Genomic DNA, 22198 nt, shown 5'->3' with positions numbered 1-22198 from the left:
GCTGGGCACAGCAAGGTGGAGATCATAGACTAGGGATAGGAAGTGGGGATGCTGAGATAGTGAAAGAGTGGGAAATTTGGGGAGAACAGCAGCCTACCTGGACTTCACCCACTATGTGAGGTCTCTAGTAGAGGTAACACTATGACCCTGTTGAAATCTGGGGCACAGTAAATAGGAGGGAGCAGGACAAGGAATAGGGTAGGGAATACTATAGTCTTTATGTTTTAACACACTATCTTATTTGTTAAGTTATCTCCCATTAGTTGTACTGAAAAATATACAATTCATCATTGCCTTTAAAAATAACTGAACATGGTATTTAGAGTCTCTGTGTTTTTCTAGAATTTGCCTAGAGTCAGAAATCTGGATGACTAGTCTCTATCACTGTTTCACATCTTTGGCTTAAACTTCACTTTTAAAATGTATCAATCTTGTATCCTAGCCTCATGTCCTTCACAATTATTACATTGGATCTGTTGGGAATGGTTGACATGATTCTGTCATTTAGCTGTCATTTGGAGTTTGATTCTGAGCTTCTCATTATGGTATCTTATCCTTATCCTTATAGGGGACATGATCCATGCTCTGCCTTTTTCAGATTCATTCTATGGGTATTGTGGATTTCTCAAAACCTTGTGCTCCAACATTGTTCCCAAAGCTAAACTGGCCAATGAGAGTGTAAGAGAGTCCACTGCTGACAAGTGAAGGAGTAAAAAACCACACACAAAAAAACATGATGAAAATTTGCTTCAGGATATGAACTGAGCTTAATGAACATCGAGAATGTTCTAAAATCACATTAAATGTTGGTTTCTATTTTTCTCTCACTGCTTCCTTATGAATTTCATAAAATTAATTTTAGTAAATGACTTGGTCACATAATTTCCTTCTCTGATTCTTAAAAAACTCCTGTGCTAAACAATGATGAAATATCTAATTTAATATACTATATTTCTGTCATAACTGTTATTATTTCTTGATTGGAAAACATACCACCATATACACTCAATGTGCTTTGTTATTTCTTAATATCTCCCCTAGTTCAAGCATATGCATTTTAGATGTCCTAATCTTAATTACCTCCATCAGTTATCTTCTTCATGGAATGTTCATGGATCCAGGGAGAGCCACCTATCTAAACACAACCATCCTTATGTATACAGAGACAGCTGCATGTACATATCGATGCTGAAGAGCTGTAGAATTATTCATTCCAATGTTGAAAAATATACACATTGACTCATAGCAAAATCAAGCTTTTCTGTTACCTGCAAATGGCAATTCAAGTTTTAGATAAGAAGGAAGAAGCATCTTGAGCTGGGTGCTTATGGTTTCTCACATTTCAGTTACTCAAAAGTTTCAGGTTGCACATCAACATCAGAGGCATGTACCTGTCAAATTCATCCTTGTTCATTCATTGTCCAAATATAATTGTCACCTATGTAAATTGTACACTCTGAATTTTAGAGTACATCATACTCAAAACATAAACCTTAAAATACTATAATTTTAGAGTAATAATTATTTTAGCAATTATTTATTGTTAAGTATCCTGATCCTGGTTCTACTGTATGCATATATTCGTAGTTGAAATGCATAAAGAGACAAAATCAGGACAGACATTGGAACTACAATGAGGATAATACATCAATTTTTATTAACACCAATGCTTAAGTAAATGGATGTGCAGATTTTAATTAAGTAGGCCTGATGTTATTATCTATGATATTTATTTGTGTTATATGATAGAATAAAAGAGGGCATATGGAAGAAGAGTCAAGAAGGAAAGAAGACAGAGATGAGATAAAAAAGAGAGAATTGAAAGACAACTTGGAGGAAGAATATAAATGCTCATAAATTAATATTGAATCCTTTTACATTTTATTTCCATGTGGAGGGTTTTAGTAGGTTGTAAATAATATATGGGATGATGTTGACTTTAAAATATTGATTAGAAACTGTACTTATTGTATCATACTTGGATGAAATATAAACATAATATTATAAATACCCCTATAAATATTATAAATAGATGGTTGAAGGATCATAAGCAGCTGTATATTTTTGGAAAAAAATGATAAATTTCAAATAGGTCAAAATATTCAAAACATTAGATTTTATCTACTAGTTCTAATAACTGTGAGAGCTATGTGATATAAAAATATCCAAACTCCATTGGTTGAAGCATCTCCTAAAACAGGAGAGGAGTCAAGGGCTAGATGGATATGCAACTTACTCTTCCCAGAGCCAAAAATTGAGGTCTCTCTTAACAGTGGGAGGTATATTTTCTTGAAATGCATAGGCACTTTTATTTTTGTAGCTTTTATGTTACTAAGGTCTAACACATTACTAGAAAATAAAGCTATAAGAATTCCTATGAGAGCGGACTTCCGGTCTGGGCCCGAGCATAGAGCAGGTCACAGGCAGCAGCTCAGCACCCAACCCCAGAAAACTCAGAGAAAGAGGGACTCCCAGGAGCATTAACTCAGGCAGCATCCAAGGTAAGGAAAAAGTAGCACTTGCCCCAAACAGGGAGCAACCAGGACCCACTGGGACCCAGGAATGCACTCCTGGCCCGGAGCTCAGGGTCCTTCCAGTCTGAGCCCGAGCACTTGGAAAATCCTGGGAATCAGCACTGCACCCAATCTCACAGCACCCAGAGGAAGTGGGGATCCCAGGAGCTCTAACCCAACCAGTATCTTAGGCTAGGAAGCAGCAATACTTGCCATAATCAGGGAGCAGGCAGGACCCACAGGGACCCAGGAATCCACTCCTGACCCAGAGCACGGACCCCTTCCAGTTTCCACCTGAGTACGGAGCAGATATTGGGCCTCAGTTCTAACCCCAGCAGCAAAACCCATCCCAAAAGTTCTGACACAACCTAGATAATAGGAAAGACGGGCCCCAGTCAGAGACGGCACAGATAGCACAAAGGTGACCCAGATGGCGAAAGGCAAGTGCAAGAACACAAGCACCAGCAACCCAAGGTACTTGCCATCTTCAGAACCTAGTTCTCCCACATTAGAAAGTCCCGAACTTCCCATATCACCAGGAAAGCAAGAACCAAATCTAAAATCACTTCTAATGATGATGATAGAGGATTATAAGAAGGAAATAAATAACACTATCAAAAAACTTGAGGAGAACACAGGTAAACAGGATGAAGTCCTTAAAGAAACACAAAAATCCTTTAAAGAATTACAAGAAAACACATACAAACAGATGAAGGAATTGAACAAAACCATCCAGGACATAAAAATGGAAGTAGAAACAGTAAAGAAATCACAAAGGGAGATTACCCTGGAGATAGAAAGCCTAAGAAAGAAATCAGGAGTCATAGACACAAGCATCACCAAGAGAATACAACAGATAGAAGAAAGAATCTCAGGTGCAGAAGATAGCTTAGAAAATATTGACACAACTGTCAAAACGCAAAATGCAAAGAGTTCTTAACACAAAACATCCAGGAAATCTAGGAGGCAATGAGAAGACCAAACCTAAGGATAGTAGGTATAGATGAGAGGGAAGATTCCCAACTTTAAGGGCCAGTAAATATCTTCAACAAAATTATTGAGGAAAACTTCCCTAACCTAAAGAATGAGATGCCCATAATCACACAAGAAGCCTACAGAATGCCAAACAGACTAGATCAAAAAAGAAATAAATCCTGTCACATAATAATCAAGACACAAAATGCACAAAACAAAGAATTTTAAAAGCAGTGAGGGAAAAAGGCCAAGTAACATATTAAGGCAAACCTATCAGAATTACACCTGACTTCTCACCAGATACTATAAAAGTGAGAAAATCCTGGACAAATATCATACAGACCCTAAGAGAACATAAATGCCAGCCCAGGCTACTTTACCCAGCAAAACTCTCAATTACCATAGACGAAGAAACCAAGATATTCCATGACAAAACCGAATTTACACGGTATCTTCCCACAAATTGCGCACTACAAAGGATAATAGCAGGAAAGCTACAATACAAGGAGAGGAATCATACCCTAGAAAGAGCAAGAAAATAATCCTTTACTATCAAACCCAAAAGAAGATAACCACACAAACAATGTCTCCACTATTAGCAAAAAAGACAGGAAGCAACAACACCTTCTCCTTAATACCTCTTAACATCAATGGACTCAATTCCACAATAAAAAGTCATAGGCTAAAGGACTGGATACCCAAACAGGACCCAACTTTTTGCTGCTTACAGGAAACCCACCTCAGCAACAGAGACAGACACTACCTTAGAGTAAAAGGTTGGAAAACAATTTTTCAAGCAAATGGCCCTAAGAAACAAGTGGGAGTAGCCATTGTAATATCGAATAAAATCGACTTTCAACTTAAAGCTATCAAAAAGGATAATGAAGGACATATCATACTTGTCAAAGGAAAAATCAACCAACATGAACTCTCAATTCTGAATATCTATGCGCTAAATACAAGAGCACCCACTTTCATAAAAGAAACCTTACTAAAGCTCAAAACACACATTGCACCTCACACAATAATAGTGGGAGACTTCAACACCCCACTCTCAGCAATGGATAGACCATGGAAACAGAAACTGAAGAGAGATACAGTGAAACTAACAGAAGTTATGAACGAAATGGACTTAACAGATATCTATAGAACATTTCACCCTAAAGCAAAAGAATATACGTTTTTCTCAGCACCTCATGGTACTTTCTCCAAAATAGACAATATAATTGGGCACAAGACAGGCCTCAACAGATATAAAAAAATTGAAATAATCCCCTGCATCCTATCAGATCACCATGATCTAAGGCTGGTCTTCAAAAATCACAAAGACAATGGAAAGCCCACATTCACATGGAACCTGAACAACTCCCTACTCCTTGATAATCTGGTAAGGGAAGAAATAAAGAAAGAAATTAAAAACTTTTTAGAATTTAATGAAAAAGATGACACATCATACCAAAATCTATGGGATACAATGAAAGCAGTGCTAAGAGGAAAATTCATCGCTCCAAGTGCCTACAAAAAGAAACTGGAGGAAGCATACACTAGCAGCTTAACAAAGCACCTGAAAGACCTAGAACAAAAAGAAGCTAATACACCCAAGAGGAGTAGACGGCAGGAAATAATCAAACTCAGGGCTGAAATCAACCAAATAGCAACAAAAAGAAGTATCCAAAGAATCAATAAAACCAGGAGCTGGTTCTTTAAGAAAATCAACAAGATAGACAAACCCTTAGCTAGACTAATCAGAGGGCAGAGAGACAGTATCCCAATTAATAAAATCAGAACTGAAAAGGGTGACATAACAACAGAAACTGAGGAAATTAAAAAAATCATCAGATCCTACTACAAAAGCCTATACTCAACAAAATTGGAAAATTTGGATCAAATGGACAATTTTCTAGACAAATACAAGTTACCAATATTAAATCAGGACCAGAAAAAACATCTAAACATTCCCATAACCCCAAAAGAAATAGAAGCAGTCATTAAAAGTCTCCCTACAAAGAAAAGTCCAGGACCAGATGGTTTTAGTGCAGAATTCTATCAGACCTTCAAGGAAGACCTAATTCCAATTCTTTTCAAACTATTCCACAAAATAGAAACAGAAGGTAAACTGCACAGTTCATTCTATTAAGCCACAATTATGCTCATATCTAAACCACACAAAGACCCCATAAAGAAAGAGAACTTCAGACCAATCTCCCTTATGAATATTGATGCAAAATTACTCAATAAAATTCTAGCGAACCGAATCCAAGAACACATCAAAACAATTATCCATCATGATCAAGTAGGCTTTATCCCAGAAAAGCAGGGTTGGCTCAATATACGGAAATCCATCAAAGTAATTCACTATATAAACAAACTCAAAGAAAAAAATCCCCTTGATCATATGACCAGATGCTGAGAAAGCATTTGACAAAATTCAACACCCCTTCATGATAAAAGTCTTAGATCAGGAATTCAAGGTCCATACCTACACATAGTAAAAGCAATATACAGCAAACCAGTAGCCAGCATCAAACTAAATGGAGAGAAAATTGAAGCAATCCCACTAAAATCAGAGACTAGGCAAGGCTGCCCACTCTCCTCCTACTTATTTAATATAGTATTGGAAGTCCTAGCCAGAGCAATTAGGCAACACAAGGAGGTCAAAGGGATACAAATTGGAAAGGAAGAAGTCAAAATCTCACTATTTGCAGATGATATGATAGTATACTTAAGTGACCCCAAAACTTCACCAGAGAACTCCTAAACCTGATAAACAACTTTAGCAAAGTGGCTGGATATAAAATTAACTCAAGCAAATCAGTAGCCTTCCTCTACTCAAAAGATAAACTGGCTGAGAAAAAAATTATGGAAATGACACCCTTCACAATAGTCACAGATAATATAAAATCCCTGGGTGTGAACCTAGCCAAGCAAATAAAAGAGCTCTATGACAAGAACTTCATGCCCCTGAAGATAGAAATCGAAGCAGATCTCAGAAGATGGAAAGATCTCCCATGCTCATGGATTGGAAGGATTAATATAATAAAAATGGCTATTTTGCCAAAAGCCATCTACATATTTAATGCAATCCCCATCAAACTTCCCACTCAATTCTTCACAGAGATAGAAAGAGCAATCTTAAAATTCATTTGGAATAACAAAAAACCCAGGACTGCAAAAACTACTCTCAGCAATAAAAGAACTTCTGGGGGAATAACCATCCCTGACTTCAAGCTGTACTACAAAGCAATAGTGGTAAAAACTGGTGGTATTGGAACAGAGACAAGCAGGAGGATCAGTGGAATAGAATAGAAGACCCAGAAATGAATCCCCATACCTATGCTCACCTGATCTTTGACAAAGGAGCTAAAACCATCGAGTGGAAAAAAGACAGCATTTTCAACAAATGGTGCTGGTCCAACTGGAGGTCAGAATGTAGAAAAATGCAAATTGATCCATACTTACCTCCATGTACAAAGCTCAATTCCAAGTGGATCAAGGACCTCCACCTAAAACCAGCCACACTGAAACAAATAGAAGAGAAACTGGGAAAAAGCCTGGAACACATAGGCACAGGAGAAAAGTTCCTGAACAGAACACCAAGGGCCTGTGCTCTAAGACCAAGAATTGACAAATGGGACCTCATAAAACTGCAAAGCTTCTGTAAAGCAAAGGACACAGTCAATAGGACAAAGCAGCAACCAACAGATTGGGAAAAGATCTTCACCAACCCTACATCTGATAAAGGGCTAAATTCCAAGGTATACAAAGAACTGAAGAAATTAGACTCTAGACAATCAAAGAACCCTATTAAAAAATGGAGCACAGAGCTGAAAAAGAATTCTCAACTAAGGAAGCTCGAATGGTTGAGAAGCACCTAAAGAAGTGTTCAGCATCCCTAGTCATCAGGGAAATGCAAATGAAAACAACACTGAGATTCCACCTCACACCAGTCAGAATGGCTAAGATCAAAACCACAGATGACAGCACATGTTGGCGAGGATGTGGAGAAAGAGGATCAATCCTCCACTGTTGGTGGGATTGTAAACTGGTGCAAACACTATGGAAAGCAGTCTGGTGGTATCTCAGAAAATTGAACATAGTGTTACCTGAGGACCCAGCTATATCACTCCTGGGCATATACCCAAAAGACGTTTCAACATACAACAGGAACACATGCTCCACCATGTTCATAGTAGCCTTATTTATAATAGCCAGAAGTTGGAAAGAACCCAGATGTCCTTCAACAGAAGAATGGATGCAGAAGATGTGGTACATTTATACAATGGAGTACTACTCAGCTATTAAAAAAAATGAGTTCATGAAATTCTTAGGCAGATGGATGGAGCTGGAAAATATCATCTTGAGTGAGGTGACCCAATCTCAAAAGAACATACATGGTGTGCACTGGTAAGTGGATATTAGCCCAAAAGCTCACAATTTCTAAGAAACAAGGTGTAGACCACATAAGACTCACAGAGAAGAAGGAAGACCAAAGTGTGGATGCTTTGGTCCTTTCTAGAAGGAGTATCAAATTTTCAACCAGAGCTCCTAAAGTCTAAACCGCCAGCCAGAGAGCACAAAGGGAGGGACTCATGCACAAGTATAGGAAACTGAGTGTGACCTTGTTAGACTTCAGTGAAACTGGAGGGCCATGGTCCCAGAAAGTTTGGGTCCCCTACTGTGTGAGAATTCAAGAGCAGGGAGATCGGACTGGGAGGATGTTTGGAGCACACCCTCACAAAAATTAGGAGGAGGGGGTACGGGATAAGGGTTTTTTTTGGGGAGAATGGGAGAGGAGATAACATTGAAAGTTAAATACATATAATATCCAATAAAAACACACACACAGATAAAGGGTCTGGAAAAAAAGAGAGAGCGTTTACTTATTTCAAATAATTTTCAAAAGTTCCTAGGAGATGCTAATTGGCTAAGATCTTATTTTAAGCGATCCACAAAAGAATTTAAGTCTTTGTTCAATATTCTCAAGAGAGATGTAAATCCTAATTTTCCTCAACAATTAATTGACAAAAGAGAGGTAATCTAACAAAAAGTAGAAGAAACTATTACTAATCTATATATTATATAGTCTGATTAGTTGTCGGTGGTGCTATAACAGTCCTTTGACAAAAGATCATTAATATAGATTTATATATCTTTAAATAGGGTCTTCATGACTCTCTGAGTGTGGAAGGAGCGACTGTTGGCACTTCTGTCCTGATTTTACAAGAACTCTCAAAAATTGGCTTTAAAAACAAAAGAGGGGGGAACGGTACCCCTCAGAATGAGTACTCCTGAAATACTCTCCATCATTCCTTGTTTACTTTTATCTCTCTAATGCTGAAAGCTCATGGCAAATCTGCTGCTGACTGCTTCTGGCACCACCGAGACCAACAAAACTTTGCCACAGATATGGGAAAGGACCCGCTCACCCTTAAAGGGAATGGCCCAGACCCAGTACCCTTTGGGGCTAAGGATTGATATACTTGTCTGATACCACAGAAGGCACAGCTAATTGGTTACCAAAAAGATTAATAAAAAATAGATACCCCCACAAAGTCAGGCCCAACCATAAGTAAGATGAATAAAAATTTACATCCAGGGAAGAGAAATCTCCCTGAGAATTCCCTTCTTTTTCCTTTCCAGGTAAAAATGAATCACCCGTGATGTCTGCTGTTAGAAGTTGTAATCCAGATGCTGGCCTCCGAACTTACACTACTCAGACCTTTGAAGGGCCACTGACAAGAACATCAAACAGCTAGAGACTGACATCACTAATCTGAAGAAATCCCTCGTTTCGCTATCTGAAGAGACCTCCTAAAATCGCAAAGATCCTTATTGGACTTGATTTACTCTATTACAATGAAAAAGGCTGTGTACAGCTCTTGACTGTGTTCAACTCTTAAAGAAGAATGTTGCCTTTACATAGACAAGACAAGGAGGGTTAAAGAGAGCATGAAGCAGGTAGTGAAGGTCCTAAGAAAAATCAGAGAGCGAAAGAGACAGATGAATGCTGGTACAAGAATTGGTTTTCAGCCTCTCCAAGGTTGTCAACCCTATTTCCTCCCATCTTGGGACCACTATTTGGGCTCTTTTTGTTTTTTTTTTTTTCTGCTGGTCCCTGGCTCTCAAATAGGCAGACTAACTCTGTGATGGAACAGATAAATAATTTGGTAGCAAAACCTACTCAGATACATTATCATAAGTTAGCTATGGAGGACCACGAGACTCAAGATGAGGTTGTTACTTTATACAGATTGTTTCCAAAACCCATCTCCACCCAACCTAAAAAGGGGGGATTTCTGCCCCTAGACCAAGCAGAGACGGGCCAAACAGAACCCCCTCTGTCAGGCGATCTGAATTCTAGCTTAGGCTGCGAGGCTAAGCACTGAAAGGGAATATAAATAAAAGATAAAAATTTCTATCTGGGTTCCCTGAGGGACAAGCCTGACTGCATAGGGGTTGATGTCAAAAGTATCCCCTCTCCAGGAAAAAGACATCGGGATGGGTATGGCCCTCATGCCTCACTGGACAACAACAGGGGGACTGGAGCCATTACAAGGTCCCCTTCAAATACTGGAGGTCAGGCCTCTATCCCTGCCTTCACAAGATTAGAATTGCCACAGCCCTTCTATACTAAGAGAAGGAAGGAGATGTCAGGGGCAGCCCTGCTTACACACTGAAGGCCTAAAATCAGCCATAGGTCTAAAATCAGCAATAGGCCTGTCATACATGTATACTAACAACAATTCTTGGGTCTCAGTGGAAAAACATTGAAACAGATGGCTATAAGCTAGTGTAAACAGGCAGCTTTTGTGGAAATGTACCAGCCTGAGTAGTCATAGACCTTGTAAATAGGTAGCCTTGGCAGACAATACCAACTTAGATAAGGACAAGCGAGTCATAGGCAGAGTCATAGTGACTTGTCCCCTGAACCTTCACCCAGCTGATACCCGGTTCTGATAATTTCTGTATTCCCCCTGATCACCCACACTCCAGTGTCATTCCCTTCCCCACATCCTGCCTTTCTGTGTTTATAACCCCTGTGTGAATGAATTACGATTTGAGAAAAAAATAAATTATATAAAAAAAAGACAGAATCCGTATGAAACATTTGAAATATTCTATACAAGCATATAAGAAATTTGACACTTTATTAGGCATCATAATATAATACACCAAATATTCAATCATTCAGAGCTAGTAAGAAGCTCCTTATCAAGTGATTAAAATTTATAAAATATTACTGCTGGACAATCATAATGATGGCAATAAAAGACAATTTCTTCAACAAGTTCATTCTTAGAAAAATTATACGATGATCTAATCATTATTTCCAAAATTTGTATTAACCTTTTAAGGATATATACTTATTTTTACTTCTGTGGTATTTTTAACAAAAAAATATGTATCCAGATGCATCCAGAAGAAGCACATTTTTTTGCTTTTTAATGGATAACTCTTATTTCTAAAATGTTGAAAAGTACATTAGCATTTCTCATGAAATAAAAATTTGCATGATATTTCCATGTCTATCAGTTCACCAGTGACTTCCTTGGAAAACTATGATTCTCTTATATCTCTGACAGTTATCTAACTGCTCTGATTATAACATAACTAAATGTTGAAATATCCATTTATCCAAAATAGCCACAGATTGTTATAAAACTGTCTTAAACTAATGGCTTGACAACATCCCTTTCCTAACTTACTCAATTTCCTAAATAAAACTACCCAGCTCCTAATCTCATTTTTGGAAACATCTGGATATCGATTGACAGTGGTATTCCTGGCTTCCATGGTTTTGTCTTCTAGACTCTATATGTATTTAGATGTAAGGACATTAAACTTTTTTCTCATTTACTTATCCCAAATATCAGTTCTGTTAAGATCTGAGGAACTACCAAATGGTAGTCTGTACAACTGTAGGTTGACTGGGATTATGGGTGCTCAATCTACCAGAGGGAGGAAAATGCACAAGATCTAAATTTTTTTTGACAAATATCAATTATCTCAAAATAATTCATTAGTTTATATAAAAAATTTCACCCATAGGTTGGTGAGTCCCCCACAGTTAGTGTTATCACTGTTTGGGAAAGTCTTTCTATATTTAGGAAGTGAGGCTCCATGGAAGTGGACCACTGGTACTGAGCACTAAAGCTTTATAAAGCAGATTCACTTTCAGCTCAGTCTATAACTTCTAAGGGCAATCTCAGTGTAGCCATTCAGCCACCTTCTCCTGCTTGTTACCAAGTCATTCCAAACATGATGGCTTGTATGCCCTGGAACTGTCAATGAAAATTTCCTCCCTAAGTTGGTTTTGCCAGATATTTTATTACAGCAATGAGAAACTTCCAAATTCATTACTGTTTCTATTGCAGAGATTTTAATGTACAATGCTAATATCAATTAAAATAAATCCTTAGCTTAAAAACAGACTGATGATATCATTTCTATCAGTAATATTTAAACATAATGTAGCATGTAGGATGTCATAGTTATAGGCAAATTAGAATATCCATAGTATGAAAATTATATTGCCATATTATGAAAATAAGTGAAGTAAATGTTTCATTAAACAAACCTCTCTCAGAGACAAAGTTTACATTGATAATAAAGGTCATTTTTCTGAAAATTTTAAGAAATTTGATTTCCCCTCAAGCCACTTATTGTTAATGTACTTAATGTTCATTTCATTAAGTGCTACTTGTACTTAATGTTCATTTCATTTTATTTTAAAATTTAAATTGAAATCAATCACTTTACCCTCTATTTCATCCCTCTATTTCTTCTTATAACTCCCTCAAGTTAATAAATATCCTTTTTAATTGTATACTTATTGTTATATAAAACACACACACGTGTATGAATGTGTGTGTGTATGCACAAGTATATAAATAAGGTCTCTATTTCCTTATGTGTTATTGTGTGTATCTTGTTTCAAGGCTGACCACTCTGTATTAGGCAACCAGTAAGAGGGCTCATCACAGGGAGAGGCTGATTCTCTTCTCCCAATATTGTTGCTGTAACTTTTTGTCTAAGAGTGGGCTTACCAAAAAATTTCTCCCCCTCTATGTTTGCATCTCCATTGGTATTACCATTTTTGTGACTTCAAAATGAAGCCATTTTAAGGAAAATCTGTGGCACTGAAGATTTTCTGATATTCAGGTCTGACAATAATCCTGTTTCTTTTCTGTGATGTTTACTGAGTCAGAGATGCATAAATTGCCACATATATGTATCCACTGTTCTGGATTCCTGAGATCCATTAATCTCTGCAGTGTATCATGTTGTGGTTTTCTGTGATCCTTTCTATGCTGCGAAGGAAATTTTCTTTGAAAATGGCTGGTAACACTTTATTCAGAAAATGTAGTTAATTCACAGTAACTACATTTTCTGAATAAAGTAAGGGACCTTACTGCTTACAGATACAAATTGGACATGTTTGATCATAGTAAAACATGGTATACAAATACCTATATATGTTTCTAGACAAAGGGCAGAAAATGTATAGCTAACTTGATCCATGAAATACCAGTACCTTCAAAGGAGGAAGAAGAAAAGAATGCCTGTCCAGGTTACTTTGATGGACTTTGCTGTTGCCATCTTAATAAAAAATATAAATAAAATCAAACATCTTTGAAAAGAACGAGACATTTTATATATTTATATTAAAGATTATTTTTGATGTAAAAATTGCAGTAGAATTGACATTAGGTGAAAAATATTACAATAAATAGAATTCTAACACACACATATCAGTGAAAAGTCTTCTGGCCCTCAGAGTTTCTGTCCTTTTCCTCCCACCCAATACATGATTACTTTCTCCTCTTCCCCTTCCTGATGGCTTTTCCACTGAGGTTATACCCTCCTTCCCACACCCTTCTGTGATTGCTTTCTTCTGCCTTCCAAGTGGTGTTGAAGCATCCTCACTTAAGACATGTTAATCTTGGACATGTTAACCTTCCTGAGTTCTGTGGATTGTATCCTGAGTATTCTGTACATTTTTGGCTAATATCTACTAATTAGTGAATATATACTGTGCATATGCCCTTTTGAGTCTGAGTTACCTCACTCAGGATGATATTTCCTAGATCCATCCATTTGTTTGCAAAACTCAGGATGTCCTCATTCTGGGTAGCTCAGTAGTATTCCATTGTGTAAATTAACCACATTTTTTGTATCCATTCTTCTATTGTGGTATGTCAGGGTTGTTTCCAGCTTCTGGCTATCACAAATACGACCACTATGAACATTGTTGAACACATGCCCCTGTGGGATGTTGGGGCATCTTTTGGGTATATTCCCAAGAGTAGTATTGCTGCATCTTCAGATAGATCTATTTCAAATTTTCTGAGGAACCAAGGTAGGGACACCATCTAGAATGTATCAGAGACCTGAGAGGTGAGAGACTCCCAGGACTCATAGGGAGAGACCTTAGATGAAATACCCTACACCGGGGAGAGGGAACTTGTAGATCCCACCTGCAGCAGTTAGACAGGGCATCAAGTGAGTGTTGCCATCCTACAGTCAAAACTCTGACCCATAATTGTTCCTGCCTGAAAGAACTGTAGGGACAAAAATGGAGAAGAGCGTGAGGAAAAGAAGGTCCAGCGACAGGCCTAAATTGGGATCCAGCTCAAGGAGAGGCCCCAAGGCCTGACAGTTTTAGTGATGCTATGGTGTGCTTACAAACAGGGGCCTATCATGATTGCCCTCTGAAAGGCCCAACAAGCAGCTGAAAGAGTCAGATGCAGATATTTACACCCAACCAATGGACGGAAGTTGCTATTGCGTGTGGTTGAATTAGGGACAAGCTAAAGAAGCTGAGGAGAGGGTGACCCTGAAGGAGGACCAGCCATCTCAACCAATCTGGACTCCCAAGATCTCCCAGACACTGATCCATCCACCAGGCAGCATAGCTGATGTGAGGCCCACAACAGATGACTGCCGGGTCTGGACTCAGTCAGAGAAGATGCATCTAACACTCAAGAGACATGAATCCCCAGGAAGTGGGGAGGTCTGTTAAAGTAGGGGTGGGTGGTGATAACATCCTCTTGGAGACTGGGATGTGAGATGTAGAACACTCAGAGCATGGACCAGGAAGGGGATAAAACCTGGATTGTAAAAAAAAAAAAAAGATTAAAGAACAAATTTTTAAAAATAGAATGGAAAAAATAAGTGTGCAAGTGTATACTTGCCAATATGATTAACAAAATAAATATTTGAGCAACATGAAAAAATGAATGTATAAATCATGTTTTTCAAATTTTTCATTTACAAAATTATTATAAGCATCTCAACAATATTTTTGCAATAAATACAAGCTGATTCTTAGATTTATATAGTGCTACAAATAACCAAAATAATTAAAATAATTTGGCCAAACAAATTCGCATAATAACTCAAAAGACTTGTGTGCTCTTAACCTCAAAAGTTACTGGGACACCTTTCTTATTCAATATGGTGTGTTGATATCCACTGAGAAATTGACAAATATTTCAATGAAACACACTAAACATAATATAATGTAATAATTTCCCCTAGAAATTTTCTCCTAGAAAGACTTGCATTCCTGTGGCCCAATGATTTGGGATAGTATTATAGAATTACAAAATTAGTTTAGCCATGATATATATCTTTTCAGTAAATGATATTCAAATGATGGAAGAGATCCTTAAACTGAAAAACAAAACCTGACCAAACCAAATAGGGAGAGAGAGAGAGGAGAGAGAGAGAGAGAGAGAGAGAGAGAGAGAGACTTTTATTGCCACAGCTCATCCTGTAACTGAATGTAGCTGAATAAGCAATATATTAGAGAGGATGCTATTCTGAGTGATTCTTAGATAATTATTATACAGAGTGACCCCCATGTCACATCAGTACAAATAAGGAAAAGCTTGGCTAGTCTTAACCTAGAAAGCTATAAAATATGTTGAATGGATGCCTCTCAAGTGTGTGATAAAAATGCATCTTATCACTGCTGGCAATATTGTCCCTGACCTCAAAACATTATTGAAGAGAGACCCATTGAATGTTTTAATTTCCTCATAAACTGCTGATCATGATGGTTCAGACATGCCAGATGGCAGAAGGAGTGATAAATGGTGTTGACGCCTTAGGAGAGAAAGACTGCTAAAATTATATTATATTCAGCTGCAGTTTTAAAGCATGCACTATAATTAAAAGTGTTATTCCATAGCAAAATGTTACACCCCTTTATTTAATAATGTGTTCAATGGGGACAATAAAAGTATGATTTGTTTTGTTGAAGGTGATCTATTTCATTCTATTTCATTTCAGTACCTTCCCCAGATACGACCTCACCTGTGACATTACTAACAAGCCAGCCAGAGATTCTAGAGCCGGGAACAGATGAGAGAAGACCAGCAGAACACAGATGAGTAGATTTTAGACCCTGTGAAATATAATAGAAAGACTAATTATATCAAAATCACGTAATAACATGTATTTATTCTAGGGTATGAAGGCATGGCTCAGTGACTCAGAGCACTTGATGCACTTCTATAGGACTAGTTAGATTTCAGGCATGCACACGATGCACTGATGATATATACGCAAGAAAGAACTTTAATAACAATAATAATGAATTATAATAGTAACATAATTTAAGAAGAAATATCCAAGAAGCTGAGCTAGCTTCTCTTTGAATCAGTATTTCGAAAGGATATTCATATTATTTAAAGATATGGTCATTCTGATAAAATATTTTAAAATGTAGAGTCATTTTAAAAGAATGCTGTATATTTCTGTTTCTTTTGATAAAAACATACAGTGGTTACAATTTCCACTCGATGTTAGTTTGCTTTTCAACAAATCAGTGTAAATTTTTTTTCAAAATAACCTATTCAGTTTTATTAGAAAACAAGTTAAGTGGGTAAGGGATCCTTCCAAACAACCATGGAGATTTGATAATTTACAAAGATATTGTAACACTCCAAAGCATGCTTGAAGCAAGACTCTGCCCACGATGTTGAGTTAATCGACTGGGTGCACCTCCAAACTCAACGTTTCTTCACGTACCAGCCAGAATCTTGGCAGAGGACTTGACATCATAGAAGAGCTCGCTGCTCTCTTCCACGTGCTCCTTCTCAATGTTGTCCTTTCCATTGATCTTTGCCAGAAGGTTGGCTGAGATCAGCAACTGCACCGAATACCTCAGAGTGGTCTTGGTGCCAGTCTCCCCTAGGAGATTCAGTGTCTCCTTGCTGATGTTGATGCCTTCCGTCTGGGCTTGGATCTTAATGATCTGCTTCATCTTCTGTGGCGTATACAGCATGGTCCTGATGATCATTACCGGGTCCAGCGGGTCCAATGGGATGCTGTGTGGAGAAGTGATGTCCTCAGTGCCCCTGATGACACAGTTGCTTTGGTTGGATGCAAAGATGCCAATGGGGGCGATGGAGGACTCCAGAGAACGGTGCAGGTAGGTGATGGACCTCACCACCAAAGAGCATTCCAGGAACCAGCTCTGCAATGCCCTGGTTAATGTATTTGTTCACTGCCTTGTTAACCTCACAGTTTATCTGTGATCTCAGTCTTTTTTTTTTTTTTTTTGCTTCATTAACTGGCCCATCATAGACAGAATATCTTCCCCACCCTGAGACTGTGCATTGGCAACATCCAGTTAATGCAAGGTCACATCCTGTATGATTTCCTTCTTCTTGTGCACATCTCCCTTTGGCAAAGGGACGTCCTCTTCAGCTTCAAGGTCAAATCCTGTGGCATATGTGTCATACCTGCTTTGCCTCTTCAGAGCTTCACTGTTTACTTCAATGTAAATCACATCTCCAGCCTCTACTCAATGTAAATTCTTAATTCTCTCAACTTTTATTGCATATGAAGGTAGTACTTCCAGTCTGAAACCCTGAGTGACCGGAGAGGACATTTGGCCCCTGAAGTCAGGGCTTCAATCATTGCCTTGAGATGAACAAAGCATTGAATTGTTTCATACAAATTTGCCATATTCAAAATATCATAACAGGTACTATAATGTGATCAGTCATATCTTTGCTATAATATCAAAAAATAAGTCAGTATTTAAAAGATTTTTTTGTTATTGTTACTCAACAAAATAGAACTTTTAAGCTATTCCAATAAGCTACATGTTACAACTGAACCATGGGGTGGTGGTAGTAGTCATCGTCATAACAGTAGTAGCAGCAGTAGCAGTAATGTTATCCCTTTTGTATGTTTAACTTTACAATCTGCCTAAATATGGTGATTTTATTTTACTTACATAATTAAAACCGTATTTTGAGTGTAGGGGTTCAGATAATGAGCCAAACAATAAGCACAGATTGCTAATAACTCATCTATTAAATAAAAGAAAAGCTTCCGTTTATTGAGTTTTGAAACTCTCTGTTCTTTGCCAAGCATATCCTAAGGTTGAGAAGTCCTCCCTCAAATGGTAGTCCCTTCTTACTGGTGTACCTGAGGGAACTTAATAGAAACCATGTGAAGAAAATGCAGTAGATGCTTGTTTCCTAAAAAAATTTCAGAGATGAGTGCTACATCCCATATGGGGCTTTAAATCTTATCAGATATTGATTCATTAGTCCTATAAGCCCCAGGCCATTAGTCCTCTAGTGGATCTTGCATGCATGGTAGATCTAAGACTTTGTAGCTGAGTATGTGCTTAGCTTTCTCCTTTGGTAGCATGAGTAGCATGAGAATATGCAGAGCATTTCAGGACTATGAGCTAGTCTAATCAGTAAGGTTGAAAGATCTAGGTAGCCACCAGCTCAACTTCTTTATGTTCAATATGTTATGTAGATGTTGTCTTAAGTAATTGTGGCTTACTATCAGTTTGTAAAGATTAACCAATAGCTTGGCATAGGCTAGATTGCTTATGGGTTACCACAGGGCCATTTTGGCAAACAACTCAGTAGCTTAGCCAATTTTCAGAACTGGAGTCTTCATTTGGAAATGTGAGATGCCCAGCTGTAGCTCCATCTACCCCATTATTTAATGATTCTATTTAGATCACCTTCATATATGTATATATTTTAGGAAGGTTCTGTTGTATTGGTTTCCTATCCAGTCCCTCAAACAGCCCTTAGTTTTAGCTGTCCTGACCATATTACGTTCCTCACCCCTTTTTCTTCACACTCCCTTTTTGATTCTAACATTTTAACCCTCCATCCCACCATCCATTCAAGGAATGTATCATTTGCCTTCCTATGACGATTCATTCCTACCCCAGCCTCTTACTCTATATCTGTCCTCTGTGGTTATATGGATTGTTTATTGAAGATTTAACAATTAACTTCCACATACAAGTAAGTACATACCATATTTGTCTTTATATGTTCTAGTTACCTCATTCAGGATGATTTTTTTCTAGCTCCATCAATTTACTTGTAGATTTCACGTTTTTAATAGCTATGCAAGATTCCATGCATAAACACACCACAAGTTTTTGTTTTGTTTTTTAAATTCCTTCATTTGTTGACATCTAGTTTGTTTATAGTTTCTAGCTTTTTTGAAAAGAGCAGCAATGGGCACAGTTGAATAAGACACTCTATAGTAGAAAGAAGCACCCTTTGGGTACAGCCTTTGCCTAAGAGTGGTAAAGCTAGATATTAATGTAGATCAATTCTAAACGTCCTCATGAACTACCAGACTGATTTCCATAGTGCATATCCAAGTGCATATTCCATAGTTCATGTTGCGTTCCCACCAGCAATGGATGAGTACTCGACATATTATATTCTTTCCAACATGAAGTGTCACTTATTTTATTTATCTAGTGGTGAAATATTTTCATCTGAAAGTAATTTTAATTTTCATTTCCCTGAGGACTAAGAATATTTAACATTTCTTTATGGGCTTCTCAGCCATTTGAATTTTCTCTTGTGACAATAATCTATTTATAGGTGTGCCACATATTTATATATGGTTACTTGTTATCCTCATGTCTGTGTTTTTGAGTTCTTTAAATAATTTTAAACATTAGCCTTCTACCACATGTATAGTTTGCTAAAATACAAAACAAAAAAGCCTATCATTCAGTAAGTTTTGACTTTATCCAAATCATGCTATAATTACACAGATGATTTTTAATTTCACTTGTTAATTGATAATGTTGTTGCAATCTGTTTTATTTTCAGAAAGCCCTCTCTATGCCAATACAGTCAAGACCATTCCCCACTTTCTCTTCTCTCAAATGCATGTGTATGTATATGTGTATTCTCTTCAATGTATCTGGCCTTATGTTGATGTTTTGATCCATTTGGAGTTTTGGAAAAAATACCACTGGACTGCTAAAAGAAATTAGCAACAAAATTACATTTTAGTATGAGCCTCATTACATTCTACTACACTACTATACAGACCAGTGTCTTGCTCAACCATCATCAGAAAGGCTTCCTTGCTATATACAGGAACCACAACTGTACAATGTGCACAAAGTAAGAGACATTGAAACACTCTGTCTGAATGGAATGTCTCCATCAATTCCCTCCATTCACAGATCAAGGAACCCTGGGAAAGGTGAGGTGAAATGATTGTAAGACCAGAGGGGAAGAGCAGCACCAAGGAAACAAGGCCTTCTATAAATAGCAGGACTCCAGTACCTGTGCACTCACAGATACTGTTACAGCATGCACTGGGCCTGGAGAAATCAGAATCTGATGTGGTGCATGAACTGAGACTGGAAATGGTTACAGACTCCCACCCTTAAGCCAAGAGGTATCTCCAATTGATAAGCACTTGAATACAAAAAAATTGTTTTCTTCAATTAAACCTTACTAGGGACACAAATTGCTCTTAAATCCAGACGTCCATGCCCACCAGTAGATGGTCATTACAGCGCATTTTGTTGTTGTTGTTGGATATTGTTTATTTGTTTGGTGTGTGTGTGTGTATTTGTATCTCATAATGCTTTATCTGGGTATTTTTCTCTTTTCTAATCTTTATATATTATTGCTTCAAATTTTGTATTTGTATTTATTTCAAAGCAATATCATCAACTCTTTATTGTAGGTGATGGAGAAATTAGCCTTGTGAAGGAAAGAATGGGATGGAGAGCAACGCACCACAGGCTCTTGCAACTCCTTGAAGAGCCCTGATGTGTCACACATTAAGTTCAAGATGGCTTCCAGAACACTGGTGATACAGCCAAAAGGCACCAAGGCAAGGTGAGTGGCTGTGTCACCTGTCTTCACAAAAGTCCTCACTGGAGACTCCTTCTGAGTTACCTCATCAGGCCAGGCTTTCATTGGAGCAGTTGGGGCATGCCCAGATATGATAGGTCAACAGTTAGCTTGAGATTGATTCAATCACTATATGTAAGCTTAAGAGGTGGGCAATAAACTCATATATGCACCCTGATGCTGGTCTCCAGAGTTAGATTTCCTGGGATTTGTCATGTGACTCTGTTGCCTCTCAACCAGCCATCCTCAGTCCTGTTGTAACACCTTGTGTTAAAGTTAATTGGTTTTGGAAACTGAATATGCTACTTGAAGTCAAAAATCATTGTTTTCCTCATCTATATGTTTAATAAAATAAAAATGTAAAATATTATATTTCTAGTCATTAGTATACTATAAATACACAGTTATTACTAGATTTAATGAGAATCCAATATAATAGAAAATGAATATTGCAAGTTTTTATATCACTTATAACAAAGGAAATATTTGTAATTGTTCATTCTTTTAATAATCTGTAAAACTTTTCATCACTTGAACTATAAACTCCCCAGAGTTGTATTACCTAGAATTTGTATTGTACCCAATAAACAGCACATCTGTAATAATGGCTAGCTTAATGTGTAAGGAATTTATATTTTGAACTCAGACACTTTCTGGAAGATTTTAGTACTGGAGAAATTGCTTATATCCTGTTCCATCTCCACTCCTGGCACCTTGGTGTGGCTCAGCTGTTTTTCTGAGAACTCATTCATTGTCTGACTTAGTGAGGAGAATCTTCTTGCCAATTTTTAATCTAAAGACAATAGTGTTCTTTGCTATGATTATTTTGACCATTTTGTTTTCAGAATACAATCTAACTCTTAAGAATTAAAGTATAAGTATCTTGAGAAAAAAAGGCTGAAAATTACATCTATTTCATAGAGCTGTGTTTAATTTATCCTCATCTCTTTGGTATTTTTCAAAAAAAAGTTTCTAATTTTTCTCAATAGATTCAAAACAGTATATAGATTTATATTTAATATTAGAGAAGGTGAAGAAATAAATATATTTCACAGTTTAAATAAGATAAGACAAACACAGAACAGAGACTGAGAATTACAATAAAAAATTAAAATAAAGTTGTCCTGTCATCTGTGCACTTTCTCATTAGAGATATCCAGGTTCTTATAAAGATACCTGTTTTCAAAATTAAAGTATTGTTGCCATGGTGACATGCATTTTATAAATCATGTACAAGGGCTGTCTCTATTTCCACTGTGCATGAAAATCATAAAGAAGATTATTAAAGTGAAGTCACAGACTCTGAAGAACAGTCTGGAAAAATGAGGCATTAAACATGAAAAGCAATATTTCAAAGGAACCTATGAAGATCTCTTTTAAGTGTTTCTAGTAGCCTTGGGGTCATTCAGTGAAACTTTGCATAGTTTTTAGAGTGTCTCTTGAAATACAATATGTTTATGATTGATGATGAATTGTTCATTGATACTTGAAAGCACTGTCAGTTTTTCAGCATGACTTGGGATTATTTTCTTTCACTGG

General features: G+C 37.3%; 1 pseudogene; it reads right to left on the bottom strand.

Annotated features, from left to right (window-relative positions):
* Positions 1–15841: 15841 nt before the first annotated feature.
* Positions 15842–20725, bottom strand: LOC114612763 (annotated as a pseudogene).
* Between the last annotated feature and the right edge of the window lie 1473 nt (positions 20726–22198).

The sequence above is a fragment of the Grammomys surdaster genome, unplaced genomic scaffold (assembly GCF_004785775.1).
Source record: "Grammomys surdaster isolate TR1022 unplaced genomic scaffold, NIH_TR_1.0 126182, whole genome shotgun sequence".
In the NCBI taxonomy this organism is placed as follows: Eukaryota; Metazoa; Chordata; class Mammalia; order Rodentia; family Muridae; genus Grammomys; species Grammomys surdaster.
This window is presented reverse-complemented; position numbering and strand designations above follow the sequence as displayed.